The sequence below is a fragment of the Delphinus delphis genome, chromosome 2 (genome assembly GCF_949987515.2).
Source record: "Delphinus delphis chromosome 2, mDelDel1.2, whole genome shotgun sequence".
NCBI lineage: Eukaryota > Metazoa > Chordata > Mammalia > Artiodactyla > Delphinidae > Delphinus > Delphinus delphis.
Window position 1 is genome coordinate 4,401,415 of NC_082684.1, and position 17,891 is coordinate 4,419,305.

General features: G+C 35.3%; 1 non-coding gene across 1 annotated transcript; it reads left to right on the forward strand.

Annotated features, from left to right (window-relative positions):
* The first annotated feature begins 11,463 nt into the window (after nt 1-11,463).
* LOC132421223 (U6 spliceosomal RNA) lies at nt 11,464-11,570 on the forward strand. The gene has a single exon (XR_009518514.1). It is a non-coding gene; the product is annotated as a U6 spliceosomal RNA (small nuclear RNA).
* Nucleotides 11,571-17,891: the final 6,321 nt, after the last annotated feature.

Sequence of the window (17,891 nt, forward strand, 5' to 3'; positions counted from 1 at the left end):
GGACTCAGACAAACAGTGCATCACTCTTCATTCCATTAGAAAAGCATCGGTGCTCCCTCTACACCAAAATGGCAGAGCTCAAAACCATGGCCCCACCATGGGCCTCCTACCCACTCACGTGCAAGAGATGGCTTTCAGAAACACCCCCCATATCTGAGCGCTTCTCTCCCCAGAACTGCACCTTGGCTCCCAACCGCCTACAGGTTAAAGCCCCTCCCCTGCCTGCTCCCTGAGCTGTCCAGGCTCATCTCCCTCTGCACTTTATTTTTTTACGTTTTATTTTTTTTTAATTTTTATTGAAATATAGTTGATTTACAATGTTGTGTTAGTTTCAGGTGTACAGCAAAGTGGTTCTGTTATTTATATGTGTGTATATATATATTTAGATTCTTTTCCATTGTAGGTTATTACAAGATATTGAGTATGGTTCCCTGTGCTATACAGGGGGTCCTTGTTGGTTCTATTTTATATATACCAGTGAGTATATTTTAATCCCAAACTCCTAATTTATCCCTCCCCATGCTCTTTCCCCTTTGGTAACCATAAGTTTGTTTTCTATGTCTGTGAGTCTATCTCTGTTTTGTAAATAACTTCATTTGTATCATTTTTTTTAGATTCCACATATAAGTGATATCACATAATATTTGTCTTTGTCTGACTTACTTCACTTTTTTATGGCTGAGAAGTATTCCATTGTGTATACGTACCACATCTTTATCCATTCATCTGTTGATGGACATTTAGGTTGTTTCCATGTCTTGGCTATTGTAAATCGTGCTGCTATGAACATAGGGGTGCATGTATCTTTCTGAATTATAGTTTTCTGGATACATGTCCAGGAGTGGGATTGCTGGATCATATGGTAACTCTATTTTTAGTTTTCTGAGGAACCTCCATGCTGTTCTCCATAGTGGCTGCACCAATTTACATTCCCACCAACAGTGGGATGGTTCCCTTTTCTTCACACCCTCTCCAGCATTTTTTATTTGTAGCCCTTTTGAGGATGTCCCTCTGCCCTTTATTACTCTTCCTACTTTGGCAAAACGGTAGTTCTGGTCATCACATAACATAACCTTCCACAACTTTAGCAGATTGTCCATCTCTGCCCAGAATGCCCCCTCTTCTCTCCCTTGGGTCACTCTTCATCCTTTAAGACTCAGCTGAGCTACCACCTCTCACCTTCCTCTGAGTGTCTCCCACTCTCTGTGTCAGCTGACCGGCTCCTGCCCTTGACTTCACCTCCATAACAATTCTGTCACATTCTATTATTATTGTCTTTTTTGGGTTGTATTATTTGGGGTTTTTTTAATAAGTTTTTGTAAAAATAAATTTATTTATTTATTTATTTATGGCTGTGTTGCGTCTTCGCTGCTGTGCGCGGTCTTTCTCTAGTTGTGGTGAGCGAGCGCTGCTCTGTGTTGAGGTGCGTGGACTTCTCATTGTGGTGGCTTCTCTTGTTGCAGAGCACGGGCTCTAGGTTCATGGGCTTCAGTAGTTGTGGCACACAGGCTCAGTAGTTTTGGCGCAGGGGATTAGTTGCTCCGCGGCATGTGGCATCTTCCTGGACCAGGGCTCGAACCCCTGTCCCCTGCATTGGCAGGCAGATTCTTAACCACTGTGCCACCAGGGAAGTCCCTATTTGGGCTTTCTTGACTTTTTTTTTTTCCAGATTCATTGAGGTAGAATTGACAAGTAAAAATTGTATATATTTAAAGGGTGCAATGTGATGATTCAATATATGTATGCATTGTGAAGTGATTTCCACAATCAAGTTAATCCATCACCTCACCATTTTGGGGGGGGGTGAGAATACTTAAGATCTTCTCTCTTAGCAAATGTCAAGTTTACAATATATTATTATTAACTATAGTCACCATGCTGTACATTAGATCCCCAGAACTTATGCATCTTACAACTGGAGGTTTGTACCCTTTGACCAACATCTCCTTGTTTCTCCCACCCCCCAACCCCTTGTGACAACCAGTCTACTCTCTGGTTATGAGTTCTATTTTTTTAGGTTTCACATATAATTGAGATCATATGGTATTTGTCTTTCTGTGTCTAGCTTATTTCATTTAGCATAATGTCCTCTGGGTTCATCACTGTTGTCCCAAATGGCAGGTTTTTCTTCTTTTTTTTATGGCTGAATGATATTTTATTGTATATATGTACCACATGTTTTAATCCATTCATACATTGACAGATGCATAGGTTGTTTCCATATTTTGGTTACTGTGAATAATAGTGCAGATATCTCTTTGAGATCCTGATTTTGTTTCCTTTGGATGTATACCCAGAAATAGAAAATCTGAACAGGCAAATACTGAGTAAGGAGATTGAAATGGTAACAAAACACTTCCCCCAAAGAAAAGCCCAATCTTCATAGGTAAATTCTACCAAATATTTAAAGAAGAATGAATGCCAATCCTTTTCAAACTCTTCCAAAAAAGTTAAAGCAAACGCTTTCAAACTTATTTTACAAGGCCAGCATTACTCTCATACCAAAGCCAGATAAGGACACTAGAAGAAATGAAAGTTACAGGCCAATTACAGGCATTTGACAAAATTCAACATCCCTTCATGATGAAAACGCTCAAGAAATTAGGTACAGGAAATTATTGATACCTCAGCTTAATAAAGGCTTTATATGACAAGCCCATAGATAGCATCACAATGAACAGCAAAAAGCTGAAAGGAATGGACTCTTACAAATATTGTCTTCCAATCCATGAAAATGGTATATCTCTCGATTAATTTGTCTGCTTTAATTTCTCTTACAGTTTTTAATATAAAATTTGTGCATTTCCCTTGTTAAATTTATTCCTAAATATGTTTGATGCTTTCATCAGTGGGATTATTTTCTTAATTTTTTCTTCATATTGTTCATTGATAGTATATACACATAGAATTGATTTTTTGTGCTCATATCTTGTGACCTTGCTAAACTTTCTTATTAGTTCTGGTAGTAATTTTATAGATACCTTAATATTTTCTATATGTAAGATCATGTCATCTGAGAATAAAGACAATTTTGCTTCTTCTTGTCCAAATTGTATGCCTTTAATTTTCTTTTATTGCCTTATTGCACTGACTAGAACCTCCAGCACATATTGAAGGGAAGTGATAAGAGCAGATATTCTTGTCTTCTCCTCAACCTTACAGAGAAAACATTCATTTTTCCCACTATTAAGTATGATGGTAGCTATAGGTTTTTTGTAGATGCACTTCATCAGGTTGAGAAAGATCCCTTCTATTCCTAGTTTTTTGAGAACTTTTATCATGAATGGGTATTAGATTTTGTCAAGTGATTTTATTGGATCTATTGATATGTTTTTTTTCCTGCCTTTATTCCCTTAATATGGTGTACTACATTATTTGACTTTTGGATGTCAACCAACCTTCTATTTCTGGGATAAGCCTTCCTGCTTATCATGTAAAATCATCCTCATTTATCACTTGGATCAATTTGCTAAGATCGTGGCATCAATTTTCATGAGGGAGATTGGTCCGTAGTTTTGTTTTCTTGTGATGTCTTTGTCAATCTTTCATATCAGGAGAATATGGCCTCATAAATTGAATACTTCCTGGGAAGTATTTTATACTCCTCTGTATTTTGAAAGGTTTAGTGAAGGGTTGCTGTTATTTTTTCCTTAAATGTTTGGTAGAACTCACCAGTGAAGTCATCCTGGCCTGGGTTTTATTTTGGGGAAGGTTTTAAATTACTAATTCCCATTTCTTTGCTTAGAGATTTTCCTTTTTCTTTTTCTTCTTTACTAAGGTTTGATATTTTATGATTTTCCAGGAACTTTTCCTTATCTAAACTGTTTACGTTTTTGACAAAAATTTTAAGGGAAGGTTCATAACCTTCCCTTAAAATCCTTTTACTTCCCAGAATTCTGTATTGTTGTCTCCTCTTTCAATCTTGATTTTATTAAATCTTTCTTCTTTTCTAATATAATACTTTAAATATAAAATTTGCCTCTAAACATGGCTTTGATTACATCACAAATTTTAATGTCATATTTTCATTTTGTTTGATATACTTTTACAATTCCTTTTTATTTCTTCTTTGATTCATGCATTATTTAGAAGTGTGATGTTTGATTTCCAGGTATATGAGTATGAGTATTTCCCTGATTTCTTTCTGTTGTTGATTTCTAATTTAACTTGTTGTGGTCAGAAAAGATACTTTATGTTATTTCAATTATTTTAAATTTGTTGACTACTTTTTATGCCTAGTATATGATTTATCCTGGGGAATGTTGCAGGTGTACTTGAAAAAAAAATGTGTGTTTTTCTGCTGTTGGGTGGATTGTTCTATATGTATTAGTTAGGTCATGTTTGCTAGTGGTTTTTAAGTCTTATATGTTCTTATAGATTTTCTGTCTATTTGCTCTTTCATTTACCAAAAGAAGATTATTTAAATTAACTATATTAAATATAAGTATAAAATTGTTGAAGTATCTATTACTCTTCTCCATTCTGTCAGTCTTCGTTTCATTATTTTAGGACTCTGTTTTTAGGTGTATATACATTCATAACTATTCTTTCTCCCTGATGTTTCGATTCTTTATCATTATGAAATGTTCCTCTTTGGCTCTAGTAATGTCTCTTGTCTTAAAGTCTATTTTGCCTCATATTATTATAGCTATTGCAGGTCTTTTAAAATTACTACCTTTTCCCATCCTTTCCCTTTCAATCTATTTGTATCTTTGAATCTAAAGTGTGTCTTTCATAGTCACCAATTAGTTGGATTTTGCTTTTCATGCAGTTTTACAAGCTCCAACTTTCAATTGGTGCATTTAATCCATTCACATTTAATATAATTATCAAGGTGGTTGGGTTTATGTCCACCACTTTGCAATTTGTATTCTGTATGACTCATGTGTTTTTATTACTCTTTTCCTCTTTTCCTGCCTCCTATATTGTTTAAAGCAATTTTCAAGGTACAATTTTTATTCCTCTTTGACTTTTTTAGCTATATATTTTCTCTTAATCATTCTATGGATTACAATATGTATATTAAATTTATCACAATGTACTTCAGATTAATAATTTAATTCTGAGAAAATATAGCAATCTTACTGCAATCTTTGCTCCATTTCTTCACTTCTTTTTGAGTATATCTTTGTATAGCTTTTCTTAGTGGTTGAACTAGTTTATATACATAACATCACAGTCTACTGATGTCATCATTTTACTATTTCAAGGGAAGTTTAAAAAAAACTATATATATATATATAGTCTTTAGTGTTCAGGAGTTTTACTGTGACATGTCTTGCCATGGATTTATTTGGGTTTATATCTCTTTGGAGTTCATTTAGTTTCTTAAATATTTAGGTTTATGGTTTTTTTGCCAAATTTGGGGGTTTTTCAGCCAGACCCACACTATTTCCCCTCTCCTTCTGGGACTCCAATGACATGAATGTTACCTTCATGTTATAGTCACACAGGTCCCTGAAACTCTCTTCATTTTTAAAATCTGTTTTCTCTTTTCAAGTTCAGTGATTCTTCTTTCTGTCCTTCCCATTCTGCTGTTGAGCACATCCAATGATATGCTTAATTTGGCTATTGTATTTTCCCATTCTATAATTTTCATTAGGAATTTTTTAATATTTCTTTGCTAAAACTTTTCATTTTTTCAACTATGCTCGTCTATATACTTACCTTTCTAGTTAAGTTTTATACTTTCATGTGTTTTCATGTAACTAATTAACATCCTTTCATTTCAACTTGAAGAATTCCCTTTGGCTTTTCTTGTAAGGTAGGTCTAGGAGATGAACTACCTCAGCTTTAGCTTGTCTGGGGAAGTCTTTATCTTTTCCTTCATTTCTGAAGGGTAGTTTTGCCAAATACAGTATTCTTGGTTGGCAGTTTTTTCTTTCATATGGGAATATATCACCCCACTCATTTCTGGCCTGCAAGGTTTCTGCTGAGAAATATACTGATAGGCTCATGGGAGCTCCCCTGTATGTGATGAGTCACTTTTCTCTTTCTGTTTTCAGAATTCAGGCTTGGAGGAGTGGGGAAAGGGCAGTTGTTGCTCAATGGTTGTAAAGTTTCAGTTATGCAAGATGAATTAGTTCAAGAGATCTCCTGTACAGAATAACGCCTAGAGTGGACAATAATTTACTATGCTCTTAATATTTTTTAATTTTAAATTTTGTTAAAATTTTGATTTTGTAAAATCTCAGGTTAAGAGTTCTTAACACACACACACATACACACACAGAGACACAAAGGGGCACAAGGGAACTTTTGGAGGTGATGGATCTATTACCTTGATGATAGTGATTGTTTCACAGGTGTATGCATGTGTATAAACTCATCACATTATATAATCAATGTATGAAGCTTATTGTCTATCAATTATACTTCAATAAAGCTATTTAAAAACAAGAAGTATGAAGAAGTGCTGAAATAAGAAATTATAAAAAGAAAGAAAGAAAGAAAAAGAAATGCTAAAGGAAATTCTTTATGATGAAGGGATATATTACTAGATAGACTGTCGGAGAGAACATGAAGATCAATGAAAATAGTAAATATGTAGTAAATAAAGAGACTATTTTTTCTTTTTTTCTTTTTTTTTTATATTTTTTCTTAATTTTTTTAAAACAAGTGATTGCTGTTATAACAATGCAGCAATGTAATGTGGAGTTTCTTACATGTAGTAATGAAATATATACAATTGCACAAAAAATGGGAGAGGGGTAAATAACATACTGTGATAAGATTCTTATATATTCAGGGGTATATTATTCATTCAAGGTAGACGTGCTTACATGTTGTGATCCTTATAGTAACCATGAAAAGAATAATGCAAAGAAATATGCTTAAATATCCAAAATAGGAGATAGAATGGATTGTTAAATATACTTGATTAAGGCAGAAAAGGAGAACAAAGAAAAAAGACAAGAGGGACAAATAGAAAACAAATAGTTAAGGTGGTTTGTGACCACCTAGAGGGGTGGGATAGGGAAGGTGGGAGGGAGGGAGATGCAAGAGGGAAGAGATATGGGAACATATGTATATGTATAACTGATTCACTTTGTTATAAAGCAGAAACTAACACACCATTGTAAAGCAATTATACTCCAATAAAGATGTTAAAAAAGAAAACAAATAGCTAGATAGTTTATTTAAACCTGACCATACCCATAGTTACATTAGATGTAAATGGATTCTCCTGGTGTTAAAGAGGGACATTTCATACTAGAAGTATGAATTCATTAAGGAGACTTACTAATCCTAAATGCATTTGCAACTTAAAACAGAGCTTTAAAATACACGAAGCAAAAATTGACGAAATAAAGGGAGAGATAACATGTCCACAATTATCGTTGGAGACTATAATGTTCCTCTTTCATAAATTTGTGGAACAAGTAGACCAAAAATCTGTAAGATATAGGACATTTGAATAACACTCTCCACCATATTGATGTAACTGACATTTATAGACTATTACAGCCAACAAATGCAGAATACACATTCTTTCCTCTTGCCCATGAAACTTCATCAAGACAGAACATATGTTGTGTTATAAAGCAAATTTTAGTATAGTATTTCAGAAGAATTAATGAAGAGTAAGTTCTCTGACTGCAATGGAATTAAAGTAGAAATCAATACAGAAAAGATAACTAGAAATTTTCGAATTTGGGGATATGAAGCAATGCACTTCTAAATAACCAATGGGTGGGTAAAAAAGACAAGAGAAATTAGAAAAATCTCAAACTTGATGAAAATGCAACATGTCGAAATACGTGGGGTACACACATTTACAAAATACCTAACCAGTAGTCCTCAAAACTGTCAAAATCATCAAAAACAAGGGAAGTCTGAAAAATGGTCACAGAGGAACCTTAAAAGACATGATGACAAAATGTTGCGTGTGCCCTGGATGGGATCCTGGAACTAAAAAAGGGCATTTGGCAAAAACTTAGGAAATCCACATAAAGTATGGACTTTAGTTAATAATAATGTATCAGTATTTGTTCATTAGTGTGACAAATCTGTCTTATATCTGTATGCATACTTACATCATACCATCATCCCTTAACAATAGGGAAGCTAGGTATGTAGTGTACAGGAACTCTTTGTACTGTCTTTCTAAAATTTTTATAAATCTAAAAGTATTCTTAAAATTAGTATTTTAAAAGATATGTGGGACTCAGCTAAATCAATTTTAAAGGAACATTGTAGGGTAAAATGTTTATATTAAAAAAGAATACAGGGGCTTCCCTGGTGGTGCAGTGGTTGGGAGTCCGCCTGCTGATGCAGGGGACACGGGTTCATGCCCCGGTCTGGGAGGATCCCACGTGCCACGGAGCGGCTGTGCCTGTGGGCCATGGCCGCTGAGCCTGCGCGTCCGGAGCCTGTTGCTCTGCAACGGGAGAGGCCACAGCAGTGAGAGGTCCGCGTACCGCAAAAAAAAAAAAAAAAAAAAAAAAAAAGAATACAAATTTGAAATCAATGACTTATCTTCTATGTTAAGATAGCATGGAAGTAGATTACATAGAATATGGCCAAGCAATATAAAAAGCCAAGAAACCCAAAAGTCACTTCTTTAAAAACATTAATAAATGGATACAAATCTAGCAAGACTGATTTTTTAAAATAGAGAAAAATCAAACCTTCAATATCAGGAATGAAAGAGAGACCATCACTACTATTTTACAGACACTACTAAGATAATAAGGGAACATCATGAGCAAATTTATGCAAATTTATTCAACAACTTATATGAAATGGAAAATTCCCTTGAAAAACTCAACTTACTAAAGATAAGAAAAAACAGAAAATCTGAAAATTCCTATATTTATTTATTATGGAACTTGAATTTATAATTAAAGGCCCACGAAACTTCAGGCCCAGATGGCTTCATTTTTTATTTCATCAGACTTTTAAGGAAGAAATAATACCAACGCTAGGCAAAGTTTTTCAGAAAATAGGAATGAACGTTTCCCAATGCATTTTATGAGGACCATCTGATACCAAAATCTGAAAAGCATATTATAAGAAACAGAAAATTACAGACCAATATTGTTCAGGGACTGGAGGCAAAAATTTTCAAAATATTAGCAAATCAAATCCAACAGTATATAAAATGATAATGCATAATGGCCAACTTAAGTTCATGTCTGGAATGCAAATTTCAGTTAACAATTTAAAAAATAGTTCAGGGTAAGTCATCCCATTAACAAATTAAAGAGAAAAATGATATGATCATCTATCTGATAGATGCATAAAAAGCATTTATAATGTTCAATGTTTACCTATGATTTAAAAATTAAAAAAAAACTCTCAGTGAACTAGTAATATTAGAAAACTTCCACAAAAAAGGAAATGTACCAAAAAAAAACCAAAAACCCATAGCTAATATCACACTTGATAGTGAAAGCCTGAACTTTCTCCCCCAAGATGAAAAATAAGGCAAAGATTTTCACTCTTACTACTTCTATTCCACATTGTTCTGGAGGTCATAGCAATTGCAATAAAGCAAGGGAAGTGTAAAAGATATAAAAATTACAAAGAAAGAAGTAAACTTTCTTTATTCTCAGAGAACATGATTCTGTATATGAAAATCTCTTTTAAAAATCTACCCCAAAACCCCCTTATTCTAGAAGTAATAAGTTAATTTAGCAAAGTTTCAAGATAAATGGTGAGTATACAAAAATCAAATTTATTTCTAAATGCTAGCAAGAACAACTGAAAAATAAAATTTAAACATAATACCATTTAAAAGAACATAAAACATAAAAAATTAAATGTATTGTGTTCGTAAATTAAAGAAGACGCAAATACATGGGGAGCCGTGCCATAGTCATAAGTCGGAGACTCAATGTTATTAAAATGTCACTTCTCCCCATATTGGTCTACAGATTCAACATAATCTCAATCAATATCTCAGCAGGCTTTCTAATAGAATTTGATAAACTGATTCTAAAATTTATATAGAAATGGACTTCCACCTCCAGCTAAGATGGAGTAACAGGGATCAAATGCACTCTTTCCTCTGAAACAACAGTAATAAGACAAACATATAAAACAATGTTTTTCAAGACCCTCAACATCAGGCAAAGACGGACAGTGATCCCTGAGAGACAGGAAACCATTGAGGTGAACAATTGAGAAGAAGTCTCTTGTTCATGAATCAGAAAACTAAGTATTGTTAAAATTGCAAATCGACCCAAATCGATCTATAGATTTAATGCAATCACAATAAAAAACCCAACAGGCTTTATTTTTGGTAGAAATGGAAAAGCCAATTATAAAGTTTACATAAAAATGCATAGGACCTAACATGGCCAAAATAACTTTGAAAAAATAAAAGTAAAGTTAGGAGGTTAACTCTGATTTCCAGACTTATTAAAAAACTATCATGTAAAAACACTAACTTGAAAAGATATATACACCACCCCATGTTCATTGCAGCATTATTTGCAATAGCCCAGACGTGGAAACAACCTAAGTGTCCATTGCTGGATGAATGGATGAAAAAATGTGGTGTATATATACAATGAAGTACTATTCAACCATAAAAAAAGAATGAAATCTTGCAATTTACGACAACATGGATGGACCTTGAGGGCATTATGCTAAGTGAATTAAAGCAGACAGATAAATATAAACACTGTATGATCTCCCTTACATGTGGAATTAAAAACAAACAAACGACACAAACATCAACAAAAACCAAGCTCACAGATGCAGAGAATAGACTGGTGGTTGCCAGAGGTGGGGGTGGAGGAGTGGGTAAAGTGGGTGAAGGGGTCAAAAGGTACAATCTTCAGTTATAAAATTAATAAGTCAATGGGATATAACGTAGAGCATGGTAACTATAATTAATAATACTGTGTTGCATATTGGAAAGCTGCTAAGAGAGTAGACCTTCAAAGTCCCTATCACAAGAAATAATGTTTTGTAACTATGTAAAAAAAAAGCTATAGTATGATAGGGACCAAAGATGGACAAATAGTTTAATGGAACAGAACAGTGAGTTTAAAATTGGACTGCAAAACTGATTTTTGACAAGAGTACAAAAATGGGGAAATGGAGGTCTTTTCAACAAATGGTGCTTGGTCAATTGGGTACCAGTAGCCCAGAAGTTGGACTTTGATCTGTAACTTGCACCATATGCAAAAATTAATTCAAAACAGGTTTTAGACCTAAATGTAAAACCTAAAACCATAAATCTTCTAAAGGAAAATATAAGAGAATATTTTTGTGACCTTGAGTTAGGCAAAGATTTCTTGGATATGATATTAACAGTGTGATTCACGAAAGAACAAATTGATAAATTATGCTTCACCAAATTGAAAACTGCTCTTCAAAAGACACTCTTAAGAGAATGAAAGGACAAATTACAGATTAGGAGAAAATATTTTCAAAGCATATATCTGACAAAGGACTTGTATCTAGAATATACAAAAATGTTCAAAACTCAATAGTAAAAAAACAAAACCTGTGCTTGCTTGGGCAGCACATATACTAAAATTGGAACAATACAGAGAAGATTAACATGGCCCTTGTGAAAGGATGACACGCAAATTCGTGAAGCGTTCCATATTTTTAGACAGCCTCTTCAATAAGTGGTGCTGGGAAAACTGGACAGCTACATGTAAAAGAATGAAATTAGAACACTCCCTAACACCATACACAAAAATAAACTCAAAATGGATTAAAGACCTAAATGTAAGGCCAGACTCTATAAAAACTGTTAGAGGAAAACATAGGCAGAACACTCTATGATATAAATCACAGCAAGATCTTTTTTGACCCACCTCCAGACACTTTAAAACTCTTAGAGGAAAACATAGGCAGAACACTCTATGACATAAATCACAGCAAAATCCTTTTGGACCCACCTTCTAGAGAAATGGAAATAAAAACAAAAATAAACAAATGGGACCTAATGAAACTTAAAAGCTTTTGCACAGCAAAGGAATCCATAAACAAGACGAAAAGGCAACTGTAAGAATGGGAGAAAACATTTGCAAATGAAGCAACTGACAAAGGATTAATCTCCAAAATTTACAAGCATCTCATACAGCTCAATAGCAAAAGAACAAACAACCCAATCCAAAAATGGGTGGAAGACCTAAGTAGACATTTCTCCAAAGAAGATATACAGATTGCCAACAAACACATGAACGGATGCTCAACATCACTAATCATTAGAGAAATGCAAATCAAAACTACAGTGAGGTATCACCTCACACCAGTCAGAATGGCCATCATCAAAAAATCTACCAACAATAAATGCTGGAGAGGGTGTGGAGAAAAGAGAACCCTCTTGCACTATTGGTGGGAACGTAAATTGATACAGCCACTATGGAGAACAGTATGGAAGTTCCTTAAAAAACTAAAAATAGAACTACCATACGACCCAGCAATCCCACTATGGGGCATATACCCTGAGAAAACCATAATTCAAAAAGAGTCATGTACCACAATGTCCATTGCAGCTCTATTTACAATAGCCAGGATGTGGAAGCAACCTAATTGTCCATCGACAGATGAATGGATAAAGATGTGGCGCATATATACAATGGAATATTATTCAGCCATAAAAAGGAACGAAATTGAGTTATTTGTAGTGAGGTGGATGGACTTAGAGTCTGTCATACAGAGTGAAGTAAGTCAGAAAGAGGAAAACAAATACTGTATGCTAACACACACATATGGAATCTAAAAAAAAAAAAAAAAAGGTTCTGAAGAACCTAGGGACAGGACAGGAATAAAGATGCAGACATAAAGAATGGACTTGCGGACACGGGGAGGGGGAAGGGTAAGGTGGGATGAAGTGAGAGATTGGCATGGACTTATATATACTATCAAATACAGCCACATAGCACAGGGAGATCAGCTCAGTGCTTTGTGACCACCTAGAGGGGTGGGATAGGGAGGGTGGGAGAGAGACACAAGAGGGAGGATATATGCGGATATATGTATATGTATAGCTGATTCACTTTGTTATAAAGCAGAAACTAACACACCATTGTAAAGCAATTATACTCCAATAAAGATGTTAAAAAATAAAACAACGAATTTTTAAAGTGCACAAAATACTTGAATATACACTTCACCAAGGAAGACATATAGATGGCAAATAAACAGAAAAATAGGCTCAACATTTGTATCATATATGAACTACGGATTAAAACCACAGCATGGAGTTTCCTTAAAAAAACAAAAAATAGAGCTATCATATGATCTAGCAGTCCCACTCTTGAGCTTATGCCCAGAGAAAACCATAATTTGAAAAGATACATGCACCCCAATGTTCATAGTAGCACTATTTACAATAGCCAAGACATGGAAGCAACCTAAATGTCCATTGACAGAAGACTGGATAAAGAAGATGTGGTATATGTGTGTGTGTATATATATATATAAATGGAATATTACTCAGCCATAAAAAGGAATGAAATAATGCCATTTGCAGCAACATTGATGGACCTAGACATGATCATACTAAGTGAAGTAAGTCAAAGACAAATGTCATATGTTGTCGCTTATATGTGAAATCTAAAACAATGATACAAAAAACTAAAATCTAAAAAACTTATTTATAAGACAGAAACAGACATGGAAATCAGACTTACGGTTACCAAAGAGGAAAGCAGGGGAGGAATAAATTAGGAGTTTGGGATTAACATATACACACTGCTGTATATAAAATAGATAACCAACAAGGATCTACTGTATAGCACAGGGAACTCTACTCAATACTCTGTAATAACCTCTATGGGAAAAGAATCTGAGAAAGAATAGATATATGTATATGTATGACTGAATCACTTTGCTGTACACCTGAAACTAACACAACATTGCAAATCAACTATACTCCAATATAAAATAAAAATGAAAAAACCACAATGAAATAGCACTGCATGCTACAGAGTACGATTAAAATGAAAAGACTGACCAAACCAAACGCTAACAAAAATGTGGAACAACTGAAACTCTCATATATGGCTGGTGTGGATGCAAAACACCACAGCACTTTGAAAATCAGTTTGGCGGTTCCTAAAACGTGAAACATACCTCCACCATATGTTCTGGCCATGCCACTCTCAGATATTTACACAAGAGAAAAGAAAGCACATGTTGACAAACATACTTGTGCACGAATATTCACAGTGGGTCTGTTTTTAATACCTCCAAATGGGAAGCAACCCCAGATCTCCAGCAATCAGTAGATGGATAAATAAATTTTAGTATATTCATAGAATGAAATGCTACTGAGCAATGAAAGAAGAGAATTATTGATACACTTAATATGTATGGGTCTCGGAAAAATTGAGTGAAAGATATCAGATTAAAAAAATGTACCTACAGTAGATTCCATATAAGTAAACTCTAGAAAGTACATACTAATCTGAGCGCAGAAAGCATGTCAGGGGTTGTCTGGAGGGAGGGGAGGAGGGAACGTAGCCATTACAAAGGGACCAAAGGAAACTTCAGGGGACGATGGATATATTCATTTGCCTGATAGTGGGGATGGTTTCACAGGTACATACATATATTTCAAATCCTATCAAATTTTACACTTAAAATATATGCAGTTAATTGTATGTCAGTTATTATATCTCAGTAAAGCTGTTCAAAAATTTATACGGGGCTTCCCTGGTGGCGCAGTGATTGAGAGTCCGCCTGCCGATGCAGGGGACGCGGGTTCGTGCCCCGGTCCGGGAAGATCCCACATGCCGCGGAGAGGCGGGGCCCATGAGCCATGGCCGCTGGGCCTGCGCGTCCGGAGCCTGTGCTCCGCAACGGGAGAGGCCACAGCAGTGAGAGGCCCTCGTACCGCAAAAAAAAAAAAAAAAAAAAAATTATATGGAGATATAAAGAACCTAGAATAGCCCACATGAGAATGTAATAGATAAACAATGTTGATGGACCTGCACCACTTGATTTCAAGAATGGCCATAATGATACAGTAATTATTTCAGTATGGTATTGGCATGTGGTTAGACAAACAGATAATGTAACAGAATATAGAGTCTAGAAATAGATTCACACATATATGGCCAATTGAAATGTGATGAAAGCCCCAGTGCAATTCCACGGGGAAACGAAGCTCTTTCCAACAAATGATACTGGAACAACTTGATAACCATATGGGAAAAAAATGAATCTTGACTCTATCGTCACACCATACAAAATTGTTTTAATGTGGATCACTGACCTAAATTTAAAAGATAAATCACTGGAAAATGTCTATGGGACCTTGGTGCAAGCACGGGTTCTTAGGGTCCAAAAATGCTAACTATAAAGGAAAAGGATGATAAACTGGATTTTATAAAAATTAAAGATTTCAGCTCTGCTCATTAAAAGACTCCTTTTAGTGAAGTGAAAATGCAAGCAACAGATTGGGAGAAAATATTTACAGTACATATATTTGAAAAAGGACTTATAGCCCAAATATATACATAACTACTATAAATCAAAATGAAAAAGATAGCCCTATAAAATATGAGTAAAATATTTGCATAGATACTGTTGTGGTCCACACGCGGGTTGGAAAAGAATTTCCAGACACGAGGCAGAATGTAAGGAAGATAGAGTTTATTAAAGAGAAGGGTCACTGCAAAAACAGTGGGCCGACTTCCTGGTAGCCAGGGAGAGCCAACAATGAGCATGGGTTGCTTGCCTGTTTTTATAGCCAGGGAACCTGTTAAGTCATCTGCTGACCGGGCAGAGTATGTATACTTTCAGCGTGCTGAGTGGAAGAAAAACGGGGCAAATGTCTTTCCTTATATGGGATGGGAAAGGGACAGGGCATGCTTCTTGGGAGGGTTCTGGGACATTGCAATGGTCACACTGTGACAGAGTGATAAGAGTCCTGTCACTCTTTGTTCTGGCAATATTGGCTCTTTGAGTTTATCTTTTTCTTTGTCCTTGGAGCACACCGCAGATACTTCACCAAAAAAGATATACAAGTGGCCGATATGTTCGTGCAAAGGTACTTAGCATTATTAGTGACCAGAGAAATGCAATTTAATACCACAATGAATTTAGCCCATTTCATACCCACAGAATGACTAAAATTAAAAACTGACAATATCAAGGGCTGCTGAGAATATAGAACAATCAGGCTTCTCATAAATTACTGTGAAAATGTCAAGTGCTACGACCACTTTGGAAAATCCTTTAACGATTACTTATACAAGTAATATACACTTAGTTCATAATTAAGCAGTTCTACTCTTAGCTACTAACCTAAGAGATATGAAAACATAAAATACTTGTATAAAACTATTCATAGACATTTTATTCATGGTAACTAAACGCTAGAAAGAGCCCAAATGACCAACAACAGGAGAATGGATAGATTGTGGTTTACTACTTGGCAGCAAAAAGGAATTGATTTTGTGTGATTGATACATGCAAGACCGTGAATGAATATCCAAAGCATTACGTTGCATGAATAAGTCTTGAAAACAAATGAATGCCTACCGTACAATTCCATTTACAGGAAGTTCTGCAACAGGCAGACTAGTTATTGTTGGAAAGTAAGAACAGTGACTGGAATGGGCCATGTGATAATTATCTGGGGTGAAGAAATGTTCCACATCTTGATTTGGGAGTTGGGTACATGGTGTACACATCTGTCAAAATCATCAAACTGTATACTTCTAATCTGTGCATTTAACTATGTGTAAATTAGGCCTCAATGAAAAAAGTATTGTGGAAAAAATATAGCAGTCACGAACATATGTTCTCCTAAAAAGATAACGTTGGAATACATGAAGCCACAGGCAATGAAACTGTGGATTAAACTAGATAAATCAACAATTAAAACTGTCATTTAAAATCTCCCTCTTAGAAACTGATAGATCAAGCAGTCAAATACATAAAACAAAGAGACAGAAGATTGGAATAACATAATAAACTTGAGCTCTTAAGAAATTGAAATAACAATCAAAGACGTTCCCCTCAAAACATCCTCAGCGACAGAGAGCTCTAGATGAGAGTTCTACGAAACAGTTAAGGATCAGATAAATACTCTTAGAGAAGTTGTTCCAGAAAATGAAATAGAATATAAGGGAAATCTGCCAACTTATGAGGTGAAAATAACATTTATCCCAAGTTCAGATATGGTCAATACAAGGAAAACAATAGGTCGATTTCACTTATAAAAATAGAGGCAAAATTCCAAATAAGCTGCTAGCTAATTAAACCTACAGAGTATTTTGAAAAATGATCTAGATGAGTTTATTCCAGGACTGCAAGAACACCAGAAATTCTCTCAGGGTTATTTACCATATTATCGGACCAAAGGAGCAAAATGACTCTTAAAAGATGCAGCAAAGTATTTGATAAAGTTCAGTGTCTTTTTGTGATTTTAAAAAAACCTCAGGAAACGCTGAGTAGAAATGAACACTCTTAATGTGATAAAGGTTTTGCATATTAAAAGTTTCCAGAAAACCTACTACTCTGTAGACAAACTTTAGATTTTTTTTTTTTTTTTTTTTTTTTGCGGTACACGGGCCTCTCACTGATGTGGCCTCTCCCATTGCGGAGCACAGGCTCCGGATGCGCAGGCTCAGTGGCCATGGCTCACGGGCCTAGCCGCTCCGTGGCATGTGGGATCTTCCCGGACCGGGGCACGATCCTGTGTCCCCTGCATCGGCAGGCGGACTCTCAACCACTGCGCCACCAGGGAAGCCCTAGATTCATTTCTTTTAATGCTGGAAACAGAACAAGTAAACACACCACAGCTATACACGCTAATTACAGGAAGCACTGGCTAATTCCATAACATGAGAAAATGAAGGGATTGGAAGGGAAGAGGGAAGAGGCACCTCTGTCATTACCCACAGATTATATATCATCTTCATAGAAACCCACCAGAAAGAACAGAAAATTGATTGGAACTAATAATA